Here is a 14,168-nt window from a genome sequence, read left to right as displayed (position 1 = left end):
ATAGTGGAGGGCAGTTCAGTGACTCTGACCTGCAGCAGTGATGCCAACCCACCTGTGGACAAATACAGCTGGTACAAGAAGAACGTAACCTCAGCAAAAGCATCAGGACAGAGTTACAGCATCACTAACATCAGCTCTGAGGACAGAGGAGAATATCACTGTGAGGCTGAGAATATATATGGACGTCTCAACTCTTCCCCTGTATTTGTGGACATTCAGTGTAAGTACATCTTTAACATTTTGGTCATACTTAAACTGCTTACATAATGATGAATCAAAAAACATTTTAATATACACATCTCTGAATATGTATTTTCACAATGTGAATGTCATTTTTTCAAACTGACCTGTACAATCTACTGGTTTACTTTATTTGCTAAATCTAATGTTTTCAGAAAGGCAAGATAATATACAGTACAAGTCAATCGTTTGGACACACCTACTCATTCCAGGGTTTTCCTTTATTTTTACTATTTTCTACATTGTAGAATAACAGTGAAGACATCAAAACTGTGAAATAACACATATGGAATATTTTAGTAACCTAAAAAATGTTAAACAAATCAAAATGTATTTTATATTTGAGATACTTCAAAGTAGCAACCCTTTGCCTTTATGAGAGCTTTGCACACTTTTGACATTCTCTCAACCATCTTCATGAGGTAGTCACCTGGAATGCATTTAAATTAATTAATAGGTGTGCCTTGTTAATTTGTGGAATTTATAATGGTATTTTATCAGATGGCCCAAAGAACACCTCAGTGTCAGTCAGTCCCTCTGGTGAAATAGTGGAGGGCAGTTCAGTGACTCTGACCTGCAGCAGTGATGCCAACCCACCTGTGAAGCATTATACCTGGTACAAGAAGAGTGGCTATCAGTCTATCTCCTACGGGAACACAGGACTACAGCAAGTCTTCAATCATATCCAGTCATCTGACACTGGAGAGTACTACTGTGAGGCCTGGAATGGGAATAAAACAGGGAGGTCTGAGTCAATCAACATCAATGTGAAATGTGAGTAAAGTACAGCTCAGTGTTGGAATGTTGGAATCATTTGAATGAAATCAATAATTTGAACTGCATTAATCCTAAACCATATCATAGCCCAAATCTCTTTATTTTATTGTTTTGTGTAAGTGAATAATCTTTTGGATAATTATTTGACTGAACTCATGTTTCTTTTACACCAGATGGCCCAAGGAACACCTCATTGTCAGTCAGTCCCTCTGTTGAAATAATGGAGGGCAGTTCAGTTACTCTGACCTGCAGCAGTGATGCCAACCCACCCGTGAAGCGTTATACCTGGTACAAGAAGAATGTAGATCACAATCAGTTCTCCTATGTGAACACAGGACCACAGCATGTCTTCAACCAAATCAAGTCATCTGACACTGGAGAGTACTACTGTGAGGCCTGGAATGGGAATAAACAAGGGAGGTCTGAGTCAATCAACATCGATGTGAAATGTGAGTAAAGTACAGATCAGTGTTGGAATATCGGAGAAACTAACATCTAAAATGTTTCAACCATTCGAACGACATTGGTCCTAAAGCATAGCATAAGGCACATGTTAGTCCTAGATTCAATCAGTGTTAATCCGCGACAGCCGACACTCACATAGCTGATGTTTTGGCGGTGTTGGAGGTGTAACTGCGTTGTAGCTGTCTAATTGGTGAGCAGCTGCTCTTTATCATTATCAGGGAAGACATACCATTCCAGCTGGTCTTTATCATTATCATGAAGACATACCATCCCAGCTGGTCTTTATCATTATCATGAAGACATACCCATCCCAGCTGCTCTTGATCATTATCATGAAGACATACCCATCCCAGCTGGTCTTTATCATTATCATGAAGACATACCCATCCCAGCTGCTCTTGATCATTATCATGAAGACATACCCATCCCAGCTGGTCTTTATCATTATCATAAAGACATACCATCCCAGCTGGTCTTTATCATTATCATAAAGACATACCATCCCAGCTGGTCTTTATCATTATCATAAAGACATACCATCCCAGCTGGTCTTTATCATTATCATAAAGACATACCCATCCCAGCTGCTCTTGATCATTATCATGAAGACATACCATCCCAGCTGGTCTTTATCATTATCATGAAGACATACCCATCCCAGCTGCTCTTGATCATTATCATGAAGACATACCATCCCAGCTGGTCTTTATCATTATCATGAAGACATACCATCCCAGCTGGTCTTTATCATTATCATAAAGACATACCCATCCCAGCTGGTCTTTATCATTATCATGAAGACATACCATCCCAGCTGGTCTTGATCATTATCAAGAAGACATACCATCCCAGCTGGTCTTTATCATTATCATGAAGACATACCATCCCAGCTGCTCTTGATCATTATCATGAAGACATACCATCCCAGCTGGTCTTTATCATTATCATGAAGACATACCATCCCAGCTGGTCTTTATCATTATCATGAAGACATACCCATCCCAGCTGCTCTTGATCATTATCATGAAGACATACCCATCCCAGCTGGTCTTGATCATTATCATGAAGACATACCATCCCAGCTGGTCTTTATCATTAACATGAAGACATACCATCCCAGCTGGTCTTGATCATTATCATGAAGACATACCCATCCCAGCTGGTCTTAATCATTATCATGAAGACATACCCATCCCAGCTGGTCTTTATCATTATCATAAAGACATACCATCCCAGCTGGTCTTTATCATTATCATAAAGACATACCCATCCCAGCTGCTCTTGATCATTATCATGAAGACATACCATCCCAGCTGGTCTTTATCATTATCATGAAGACATACCCATCCCAGCTGCTCTTGATCATTATCATAAAGACATACCATCCCAGCTGGTCTTTATCATTATCATGAAGACATACCATCCCAGCTGGTCTTTATCATTATCATAAAGACATACCCATCCCAGCTGGTCTTTATCATTATCATGAAGACATACCATCCCAGCTGGTCTTGATCATTATCATGAAGACATACCATCCCAGCTGGTCTTTATCATTATCATGAAGACATACCATCCCAGCTGCTCTTGATCATTATCATGAAGACATACCATCCCAGCTGGTCTTTATCATTATCATGAAGACATACCATCCCAGCTGGTCTTTATCATTATCATGAAGACATACCCATCCCAGCTGCTCTTGATCATTATCATGAAGACATACCCATCCCAGCTGGTCTTTATCATTATCAGAAAGACATACCCATCCCAGCTGGTCTTTATCATTATCATGAAGACATACCCATCCCAGCTGGTCTTTATCATTATCAGAAAGACATACCCATCCCAGCTGGTCTTTATCATTATCATGAAGACATACCCATCCCAGCTGGTCTTTATCATTATCATGAAGACATACCCATCCCAGCTGGTCTTTATCATTATCATGAAGACATACCATCCCAGCTGGTCTTTATCATTAACATGAAGACATACCATCCCAGCTGGTCTTGATCATTATCATGAAGACATACCCATCCCAGCTGGTCTTAATCATTATCATGAAGACATACCCATCCCAGCTGGTCTTGATCATTATCATGAAGACATACCATCCCAGCTGGTCTTTATCATTATCATGAAGACATACCATCCCAGCTGCTCTTGATCATAATCATGAAGACATACCATCCCAGCTGCTCTTGATCATTATCATGAAGACATACCATCCCAGCTGGTCTTTATCAGTACATTAAGACATACCCATACCAGCTGGTCTTTATCATTATCATGAAGACATACCATCCCAGCTGGTCTTGATCATTATCATGAAGACATACCATCCCAGCTGGTCTTTATCATTATCATAAAGACATACCATCCCAGCTGGTCTAAATCATTATCATAAAGACATACCATCCCAGCTGCTCATGATCATTATCATGAAGACATACCATCCAAGCTGGTCTTTATCATTATCATGAAGACATACCATCCCAGCTGGTCTTTATCATTATCATGAAGACATACCCATCCCAGCTGGTCTTGATCATTATCATGAAGACATACCATCCCAGCTGGTCTTTATCATTATCATGAAGACATACCATCCCAGCTGGTCTTTATCATTATCATGAAGACATACCCATCCCAGCTGGTCTTTATCATTATCATAAAGACATACCATCCCAGCTGCTCTTGATCATTATCATAAAGACATACCATCCCAGCTGGTCTTTATCATTATCATGAAGACATACCCATCCCAGCTGGTCTTTATCATTATCATGAAGACATACCATCCCAGCTGGTCTTGATCATTATCATAAAGACATACCATCCCAGCTGGTCTAAATCATTATCATAAAGACATACCATCCCAGCTGGTCTTTATCATTATCATAAAGACATACCATCCCAGCTGGTCTTTATCATTATCATGAAGACATACCATCCCAGCTGGTCTTGATCATTATCATAAAGACATACCATCCCAGCTGGTCTTTATCATTATCATGAAGACATACCATCCCAGCTGGTCTTTATCATTATCATGAAGACATACCCATCCCATCTGCTCTTGATCGTTATCATGAAGAAATACCATCACAGCTGGTCTTTATCATTATCATGAAGACATACCATCCCAGCTGGTCTTTATCATTATCATGAAGACATACCATCCCAGCTGTTCTTTATCATCATCATGAAGACATACCCATTCCAGCTGGTCTTTATCATTATCATGAAGACATACCCATCCCAGCTGGTCTTTATCATTATCATGAAGACATACCTATCCCAGCTGCTCTTGATCATTATCATAAAGACATACCATCCCAGCTGGTCTAAATCATTATCATAAAGACATACCATCCCAGCTGGTCTTTATCATTATCATGAAGACATACCCATCCCATCTGCTCTTGATCATTATCATGAAGAAATACCATCCCAGCTGGTCTTTATCATTATCATGAAGACATACCATCCCAGCTGGTCTTTATCATTATCATGAAGACATACCCATCCCAGCTGGTCTTGATCATTATCATGAAGACATACCATCCCAGCTGGTCTTTATCATTATCATGAAGACATACCCATCCCAGCTGGTCTTGATCATTATCATGAAGACATACCCATCCCAGCTGCTCTTGATCATTATCATGAAGACATACCCATACCAGCTGCTCTTGATCATTATCATGAAGACATACCATCCCAGCTGATCATGATCCTTATCATGAAGACATACCATCCAAGCTGGTCTTTATCATTATCATGAAGACATACCCATCCCAGTTGGTCTTTATCATTATCATGAAGACATACCATCCCTGCTGGTCTTGATCATTATCATGAAGACATACCATCCCAGCTGGTCTTTTTCATTATCATGAAGACATACCATCCCAGCTGCTCTTGATCATTATCATAAAGACATACCCATCCCAGCTGCTCTTGATCATTATCATGAAGACATATCCATCCCAGCTGGTCTTTATCATTATCAGGAAGACATACCCATCCCAGCTGGCCTTAATCATTATCATGAAGACATACCCATCCCAGCTGGTCTTGATCATTATCATGAAGACATACCATCCCAGCTGGTCTTTATCATTATCATGAAGACATACCATCCCAGCTGGTCTTGATCATTATCATGAAGACATACCCATCCCAGCTGGTCTTGATCATTATCATGAAGACATACCATCCCAGCTGGTCTTTATCATTATCATAAAGACATACCATCCCAGCTGGTCTTTATCATTATCATGAAGACATACCCATCCCAGCTGGTCTTTATCATTATCATGAGGACATACCATCCCAGCTGGTCTTGATCATTATCATAAAGACATACCCATCCCAGCTGGTCTTGATCATTATCATGAAGACATACCATCCCAGCTGGTCTTGATCATTATCATGAGGACATACCATCCCAGCTGGTCTTGATCATTATCATAAAGACATACCCATCCCAGCTGGTCTTGATCATTATCATGAAGACATACCCATCCCACTCCCATTAGAAGTTCACAACAAGAAGGGCAATATAGAAATAATGACGCTCAAATTAAAAAATCATGAATTAAAATAATGAGAATTTATATCAATCTAATTCAGGTGTAGATTACATCTCACATTCCAGTGTTCCAACTTGTAAACAAAGCTGCATGGGATTTCCCTTAATGCGACTCTGTGCAGCCAATGGCAATGTGCTCTTGAGGTATTGTGCCGGGATTTACTTGTGGATTTGACAGCTCTAATGCAGTTCCAACTACGACACCGCCAAAACAACCGCAATGCAGGTGTCGGCTGTCGCAGATGTCATAGAATCTAGCCCTTAATGCATTTTTTTTCAAAAATTTACTAGATGGTCCAAAGAACACCTCAGTGTCAGCCCGTCCCTCTGGTGAAATAGTGGAGGGCAGTCCAGTGACTCTGACCTGCAGCAGTGATGCCAACCCACCTGTGCAGATTTACATCTGGTACAAGATGAATGGAGCTGAAACCTCAATGAGACATTCTGGATGGAGTTACAGCATCACTAACATCAGCCCTGCGGACAGAGGAGAATACTACTGTCTGGCAGTGAATGAAGTTGGATGCCAAAGATCAAAGCTTGTTACTCTAAAGGTTTTGTGTAAGTATTGCAGATCCTCTCCATCTTGTACTCGTGTGGTTTAACAGATATATTTTAAAAACTCAAAATGAAAGTATTGTGACAGTACCACTTTGGGACATTCATCTTTTTATCAGGTAAACCAAAGACCACCTCAGTGTCAGTCAGTCCCTCTGGTGAAATAGTGGAGGGCAGTTCAGTGACTCTGACCTGCAGCAGTGATGCCAACCCACCTGTGGACAAATACACCTGGTACAAGAAGAATGGAGCTTCACTGAAAGGATCTGAAAACATCTTCCTCATCACCAACATCAGCTCTGAGGAAAGTGGAGAATACTACTGTGAGGCTGAGAATGAATATGGAGGTCTCAACTCTTCTACCATTTCTGTAGATGTTCAGTGTAAGTACGCCTAACCATCTCATCTTTTAACTTCTTGCGAATATAGGGGGTGCTGTTTCGACTTAGCATAAATTGGTCTCCAGATTAAACTGCCTAGTACTCAATTCTTGCTCGTACAATATGCATATTATTATTGTTATTGGATAGAAAACACTCTCTAGTTTCTATAACTGTTGGAATTATGTCTCTGAGTGAAACAGAACTCATTCTACAACACTTTTCATGACAGGGAGTGAGATTTCAGAAATCTTGGCCCCTGTTCCCAGGTCAGTTTTAATGTCCCTGTGAATGCTATGGGGATACAAACACTGCCTACGCCTTCCTCTAGATGTCAGTAAGTGGTGACAATTTGAATGGAGTCGATTGCGCAATCAGGGCCTGTATAAAAGACCAAAGAGCGGAAGTACATGTCTTTTCCTCCCTGCGCTTGGCGCACGATGGACGTCGGACTGGCCTCTTTCCAAGCTTTGGTTTAGCCAGTAATATATCGCCGGTCATGTTTTTACTCTTTAAAGGTGTTAAAAACATCATAAGGTAGTTAATTTAAACCGTTTTATAGCAATTTATATCCGTTTAGTGCGATTTTCTGGCATTTCTTTGTGACGCACTTCCAAGAGCTGGGCACTTTTCTAGTACATGCCGAACGTTAGTGGCCATTTCGACGGGACAAGAGGACATCTTTCGACCAAAAGACGATTAGACCAGGGGAAAGGATACATTGCCCAAGATTCTGATGGGAGTTCAGCTAATAGTAAGAACTATTTATGATGATAAATCGTTGTTCTGTCGAAAAATGTTAAACGCATATTCCGCCATTTTCTTTGGGGTAGCTTTGCTTTGGCGCACCCTGTATTGCACAGTAAGGATAATTTAAAAAATGTAATTCAGCGATTGCATTAAGAACTAATTTGTCTTTCAATCGCTGTCCACCCTGTATTTTTTAGTCAAGTTTATGAGTATTTATTCATTAGACTAGATCACTGTCCAATATGGCGCCCGACATTTTCTGACCAGCTTGGCTACTTTTCTCATTGTATAACCACGATTTTTGTGGCTAAATATGCACATTTTCGAACAAACTCTATATGTATGTTGTAATATGATGTTACAGGAGTGTCATCTGAAGAATTCTGAGAAGGTTAGTGAAAAAATTAATACATTTTGGTGGTGATAATGCTATCGCTCTTTTTGCCTTGAATCAATGCTGGGGTAATGTTTGCACATGTGGTATGCTAATATAACGATTTATTGTGTTTTCGCTGTAAGACACTTAGAAAATCTGAAATATTGTCTGTATTCACAGGATCTGTGTCTTTCAATTAGTGTACGCTGTGTATTTTTAAGAAATGTTTTATGACTAGATCACTGTCCAATATGGCGCCCGACATTTTCTGACCAGCTTGGCTACTTTTCTCATTGTATAACCACGATTTTTGTGGCTAAATATGCACATTTTCGAACAAACTCTATATATATGTTGTAATATGATGTTACAGGAGTGTCATCTGAAGAATTCTGAGAAGGTTAGTGAAAAAATTAATACATTTTGGTGGTGATAATGCTATCGCTCTTTTTGCCTTGAATCAATGCTGGGGTAATGTTTGCACATGTGGTATGCTAATATAACGATTTATTGTGTTTTCGCTGTAAGACACTTAGAAAATCTGAAATATTGTCTGTATTCACAGGATCTGTGTCTTTCAATTAGTGTACGCTGTGTATTTTTAAGAAATGTTTTATGATTAGTAATTAGGTAATACACGTTGCTCTCTGTATTTATTCTAGTCGAGTTGTGATGGTGGGTGCAATTGTAAACTATGATTTCTACCTGAAATATGCACATTTTCTAACAAAACCTATCCTATACAATAAATATGTTATCAGACTGTCATCTGATGAGGTTTTTTCTTGGTTAGTGGCTATCAATATCTTTATTTGGCCGAATTGGTGATAGCTACTGGTGGAGAGAAAAAATGTTGGACAAAGAAAAATGGTGTCTTTTGCTAACGTGGTTAGCTAATAGATTTACATATTGTGTCTTCCCTGTAAAACATTTTACAAATCAGAAATGATTGCTGGATTCACAAGAAGTGGATCTTTCATCTGGTATCTTGGACTTGTGATTGAATGATATTTAGATGCTAGTATTTACTTGTGACGCTATGCTAGCTATGCTATTCAGCTTTTTTACTGGTGGGGGAGGTGGGGGATGCTCCCGGATCCGGGTTTCTGAGTCGGTAGAAGTTTTAATGAGAGAAACACACATATTTATATTTTACTCATACAATCATAAACTCAGCAATAAAAGAAACGTCCCTTTTTCAGGACCCTGCCTTTCAAGATAATTCGCAAAAATCCAAATAACTTCACAGATCTTCATTGTAAAGGGTTTAAACACTGTTCCCCATGCTTATTCAATGAACCATAAACAATTGATGAACATGCACCTGTGAAACGGTCGTTAAGACACAAACAGCTTACAGACGGTAGGCAGTTAAGGTCACAGTTATGAAAACTTAGGACACTAAACAGGCCTTTCTACTGACCCTGAAAAACACCAAAAGAAAGATGCCCAGGTTCCCTGCTCATCTGCGTGAACATGCCTTAGGCATGCTGCAAGGGGGCATGAGGACTGCAGATGTGGCCAGGGCAATAAATTGTGATGTCCGTACTGTGCGACGTCCAAGACAGCGCTACAGGGAGACAGGATGGACAGCTGATCGTCCTCGCAGTGGCAGACCACGTGTAACAACACCTGCACAGGATCGGTACATCCGAACATCACACCTGCGGGACAGGTACAGAATGGCAACAACATCTGCCCGAGTTACACCAGAAACGCACAATCCCTCCATTAGTGCTCAGACTGTACGCAATAGGCTGAGAGAGGCTGGACTGAGGGCTTGTAGGCCTGTTGTAAGACAGGTCCTCACCTGACATCACCGGCAACAACGTCACCTGTGGGCACAAACCCACTGTCGCTGGACCAGACAGGACTGGCAAAAAAGTGCTCTTCACTGACAAATCGCGGTTTTGTGTCACCAGGGGTGATGGTCAGATTCGCTTTTATCGTCAAAGGAAACAGCGTTACACCGAGGCCTGTACTCTGGAGCGGGATCAATTTGGAGGTGGTCCGTCATGGTCTGGGGCTGTGTGTCACCGCATCATCGGACTGAGCTTGTTGTCATTGCAGGCAATCTTAACGCTGTGCGTTACAGGGAAGACATCCTCCTCCTTCATGTGGTAACCTTCCTGCACGCTCATCCTTAGATGACCCTCCAGCATGACAATGCCACCAGCCATACTGTTTGTTCTGTGTGTGATTTCCTGCAAGACAGCAATGTCAGTGTTATGCCATCCCAGCACGTCTGGGACCTGTTGGATCAGAGGGTGAGGGCTAGGGTAATTCTCCCCAGAAATGTCCGGGAATTTGCAGGTGCCTTGGTGGAAGAGTCGGGTAACATCTCACAGCAAGAACTGGCAAATCTGGTGCAGTCCTTGAGGAGGAGATGCACTGCAGTACTTTATACAGCTGGTGTCCACACCAGATACTGACTATTACTTTTGAGTTTGACCCCCCCTTTGTTCAGGGACACATTATTCAATTTCTGTTAGTCACATGTCTCTGGAACTTGTTCAGTTTATGAATCTCAGTTGTTGAATCTTATGTTCTTACAAATATTTACACGTTAAGTTTGCTGAAAAGAAATGCAGTTGACAGTGAGAGGACGTTTCTTTTTTTGCTGAGTTTACCTCCAAGTTCCATAATTCTCCTCATGTAAAACACTGTTTTAAAACACTGTATTGTCCACCAGATGGCCCAAAGAACACCTCAGTGTCAGTCAGTCCCTCTGGTGAAATAGTGGAGCGCAGTTCAGTGACTCTGACCTGCAGCAGTGATGCCAACCCACCTGTGCAGAATTACACCTGGTACAAGAAGAACGTAACCTCACCAGTATTGTCAGGACAGAATTACAACATCACTAACATCAGCTCTGAGGACAGTGGACATTACTATTGTGAGGCCAGGAATAAAATAGCATCTGAGACCTCTACAGCTCTGAAGATCATTGTAGCAGGTAAAGGTTCATCTTCAATACGCACATACACAATTACATGCTTCAATCTAATCTAAATTTGTCGTATTACACTTTACTTTTGTGTTGTCTTATACGATTCCCAAGCCTTTAACATGGTATTCTTTTCACTTTACAACATACCATGTACTCATATCATCCATTTGATCTTTTAGGGAAACAGACCTCAGTTGTGACTGCAGCTGTAGGAATCATAGTGGTTGTTCTGGTTCTCATCCTCTGTCTCTCTGGACTCATGTGGTTCAGGTGAGTGAACATTTAGCTTTTTAACACTGATTTGTTACTAACTTCATTCATTAATAATTAATAAATGAATGTCCAAAACAGGAAGAAGTCATCCAAATCCACCTCTGGCATAATAGAAACAAGAGACACAGCAGACGAGGGACAGGTGAGTCTGTTGGGATCAGAAGATGACTGTGATGACTGTGTATTCTTTGTGGAACATTTCTACTCCTCATGTTGTCTATACTCTTTCCCCATCAGGGGGACTCTACTCTCCTGTATGACAACGTCTTAGGCATGGCCATGCAGCAGAGACAGCAGTCACCGTCGAGTCAGGATGACATTCACTACACCAGCGTTCACTTCTCTCCCTCCAAAAGCCAGGAAGAGCTTTGTACTCCATCGTCCAACTGCCTCAACCCCAGAAACAGGACAAAGATGTCCAGTACGCTGCTGTGAAATTCAACCCCCCCCAGTGCTACCACCCGGTGAGCATATTCTGCTTTAAGGTCATTCATATGCTGCTGCTTATTGTAGTAGATGTCATCAGTAACCAAAACAGTGACCTTCTGTTCTTTGGGCCATCTGGTGGACAGTATGAACCAATACAGTGCTTCTTAAGGATCGGCGTTCCGTCAACGGGACAGTTGTAAATCATGCAGCGCGTTATGTCAGATCACAGATTTGAGAAGAACAACAAATGACGGTACATAGAAGTGTCTTATATCGACTGAAAGCCTTCATTCTTGTTAATATAACTGCACTGTCCAATTTACAGTAGCTACTACTGTGAAAAAATGCCATGCTATTGTTTGAGGAGAGCTCCTAACAACAAAACCCTTTTTCGAACGCGTTAGGTTTTATAAATTCACCTCTGAAGGTGAAATGTGTACTTACATTCTGAAATCTTGCTCTGATTTATCATCCAAAGGGTCCCAGAGATAACATGAAGTGTCGTTTTGTTAGATAAAATCCTTTTTCATATCCTAAAAAGGTCCATATAGCACACACTATCTGTCACGTTCGTCTTCCTCCTCGTCTGAGGAGGAGAAGTTTGAAGGATCGGAGGACCAATATGCAGCGTGGTATGTGTTCATCTTGATATTTATTAACACAGAGAACACTTAACGAAACTATACAAAAATAACAAACGAACAACGAACGTGAAGCTATAATAAGAAATGTGCTGACACAAGCAACTAACATAGACACATACAAAGCAAACTATGGTCAGGGCGTGACAGTATCGATTTTTTAAATTTCCACTCGTTCAATTTGCAAAGAAAATAATCTGTGAACATCTCACCCTAAACGTTGTTTGTACGAGTCAAATCACGTTCGTAAATTTTCCTCAGAGATCCTAGAAGGTAACAAGATTTTACTATTTCATTAGGGGGCTAGTATATCCTATAGGACACCATATTTGGTCACGTGGGCGGCCATCACTTGAACAACTGTACCTTTGTCAAATAAGCACCAATCAGGGTCAAAAAAGCTAGCTAGATAGGCAATGAGCTGGGTTTTACGGGAGTATCCGGAAACCATATATGTGTTGTAAAATGTAGCTTCTAACCTTGTACGACAGCATGCCTTTTCATTTTGGACAAAAATTATAAGGATATTCAGAGTTATTAATTTATGAAAACTGGTTGTTTTGCAAATGTTGAACTTATAATATGGCTACTAATACTTGGAAAGCTAAATCAAAGTCCAAGCATACAGATTTGACGATATTCTTGCAGAAAAATGGAATATGAATGCGAACGTCTCCTTCACGATTTGCCCAAATGTACCTGGGGACTTCACACTAAAAGTCTTGAGGATCAGTCATACTCCAAGTTATCCATCTGAAACTTTGCACATACACTGCTGCCATCTTGTGGACTCTATCGGAATTACAACCAGAGTGATGGATTTAACAGTGACCTTTCTCTTGCATTTCAAAGATGGTGGTAAAAACACTGGTTGGTGTTTTCTTTGTATTTTCTTCTACCAGATCTATTGTGTTATGTTCTCCTACATTCAATTCACATTTCCACAAACTTCAAAGTGTTTCCCTTCAAATGGTACCAAGCATATGCATATCCTTGCTTCAGGGCCTGAGCTACAGGCAGTTAGATTTGGGTATGTCATTTAGGTGAACATTTGAAAAAAGGGGTCTATCCCATAATGTTTTTTAAACTACCAACCCAATAATGAACATCTCATGACAAGGTCATTGCTATGACCTGTCTATAATGACGGAGTGATGTGATGATGATTTTGAGGAACTGTTCTCTGTGCGTTCCAAATGGTACCCTATTCCTTCTTTAGTGCACTACTGAGCCCTATAGGCTCTGGTCAAAGGTAGTGCACTATAAAGGGTATAGGGTGCTGCCATTTGGGACACAGATTTGCATCATTTCTGTTTCTCTCTCCTCAGACCCACGGCGGCACAAGCAGCTGAGGAGGACACCTCTGAGATCTACAAAACAGTCAACAAACCCAGAACCAAGACCACCTGAACACAACAAAACCAAAACCAAGACCACCTGAACACAACAAAACCAGAACCAGGAAGACCTGAACACAACAAACCCAGAACCAGGAAGACCTGAACACAACAAAACCAGAACAAAGAAGACCTGAAAACAACAAGTTCATCAAAAACCTTGTACATCTGGACCAGTATATTCAAACTTAGTTATTTAATGAAGCAATAAGGTCAAAGGGGGTGTGGTATATTGGCCAAAATACTGTATCACGGATAAGCGCTGCTCTTATGCACAACACAATGCAGAGTGCCTGGATACAGCCCTTAGCCGTGGTATATTGACCATATTC

At 40.8% G+C, this 14,168-nt stretch overlaps 1 pseudogene; it reads left to right on the top strand.

The window, feature by feature from the left end:
* Window positions 1–13,887, top strand: part of LOC129842980 (B-cell receptor CD22-like) — a 28,316-nt pseudogene extending 14,429 nt beyond the window's left edge.
* Window positions 13,888–14,168: the final 281 nt, after the last annotated feature.

Source organism: Salvelinus fontinalis, unplaced genomic scaffold (genome assembly GCF_029448725.1).
Source record: "Salvelinus fontinalis isolate EN_2023a unplaced genomic scaffold, ASM2944872v1 scaffold_0083, whole genome shotgun sequence".
NCBI lineage: Eukaryota > Metazoa > Chordata > Actinopteri > Salmoniformes > Salmonidae > Salvelinus > Salvelinus fontinalis.
Note: the sequence above shows the minus strand (reverse complement) of the source record. Positions and strands in the feature narration are given on the sequence as shown.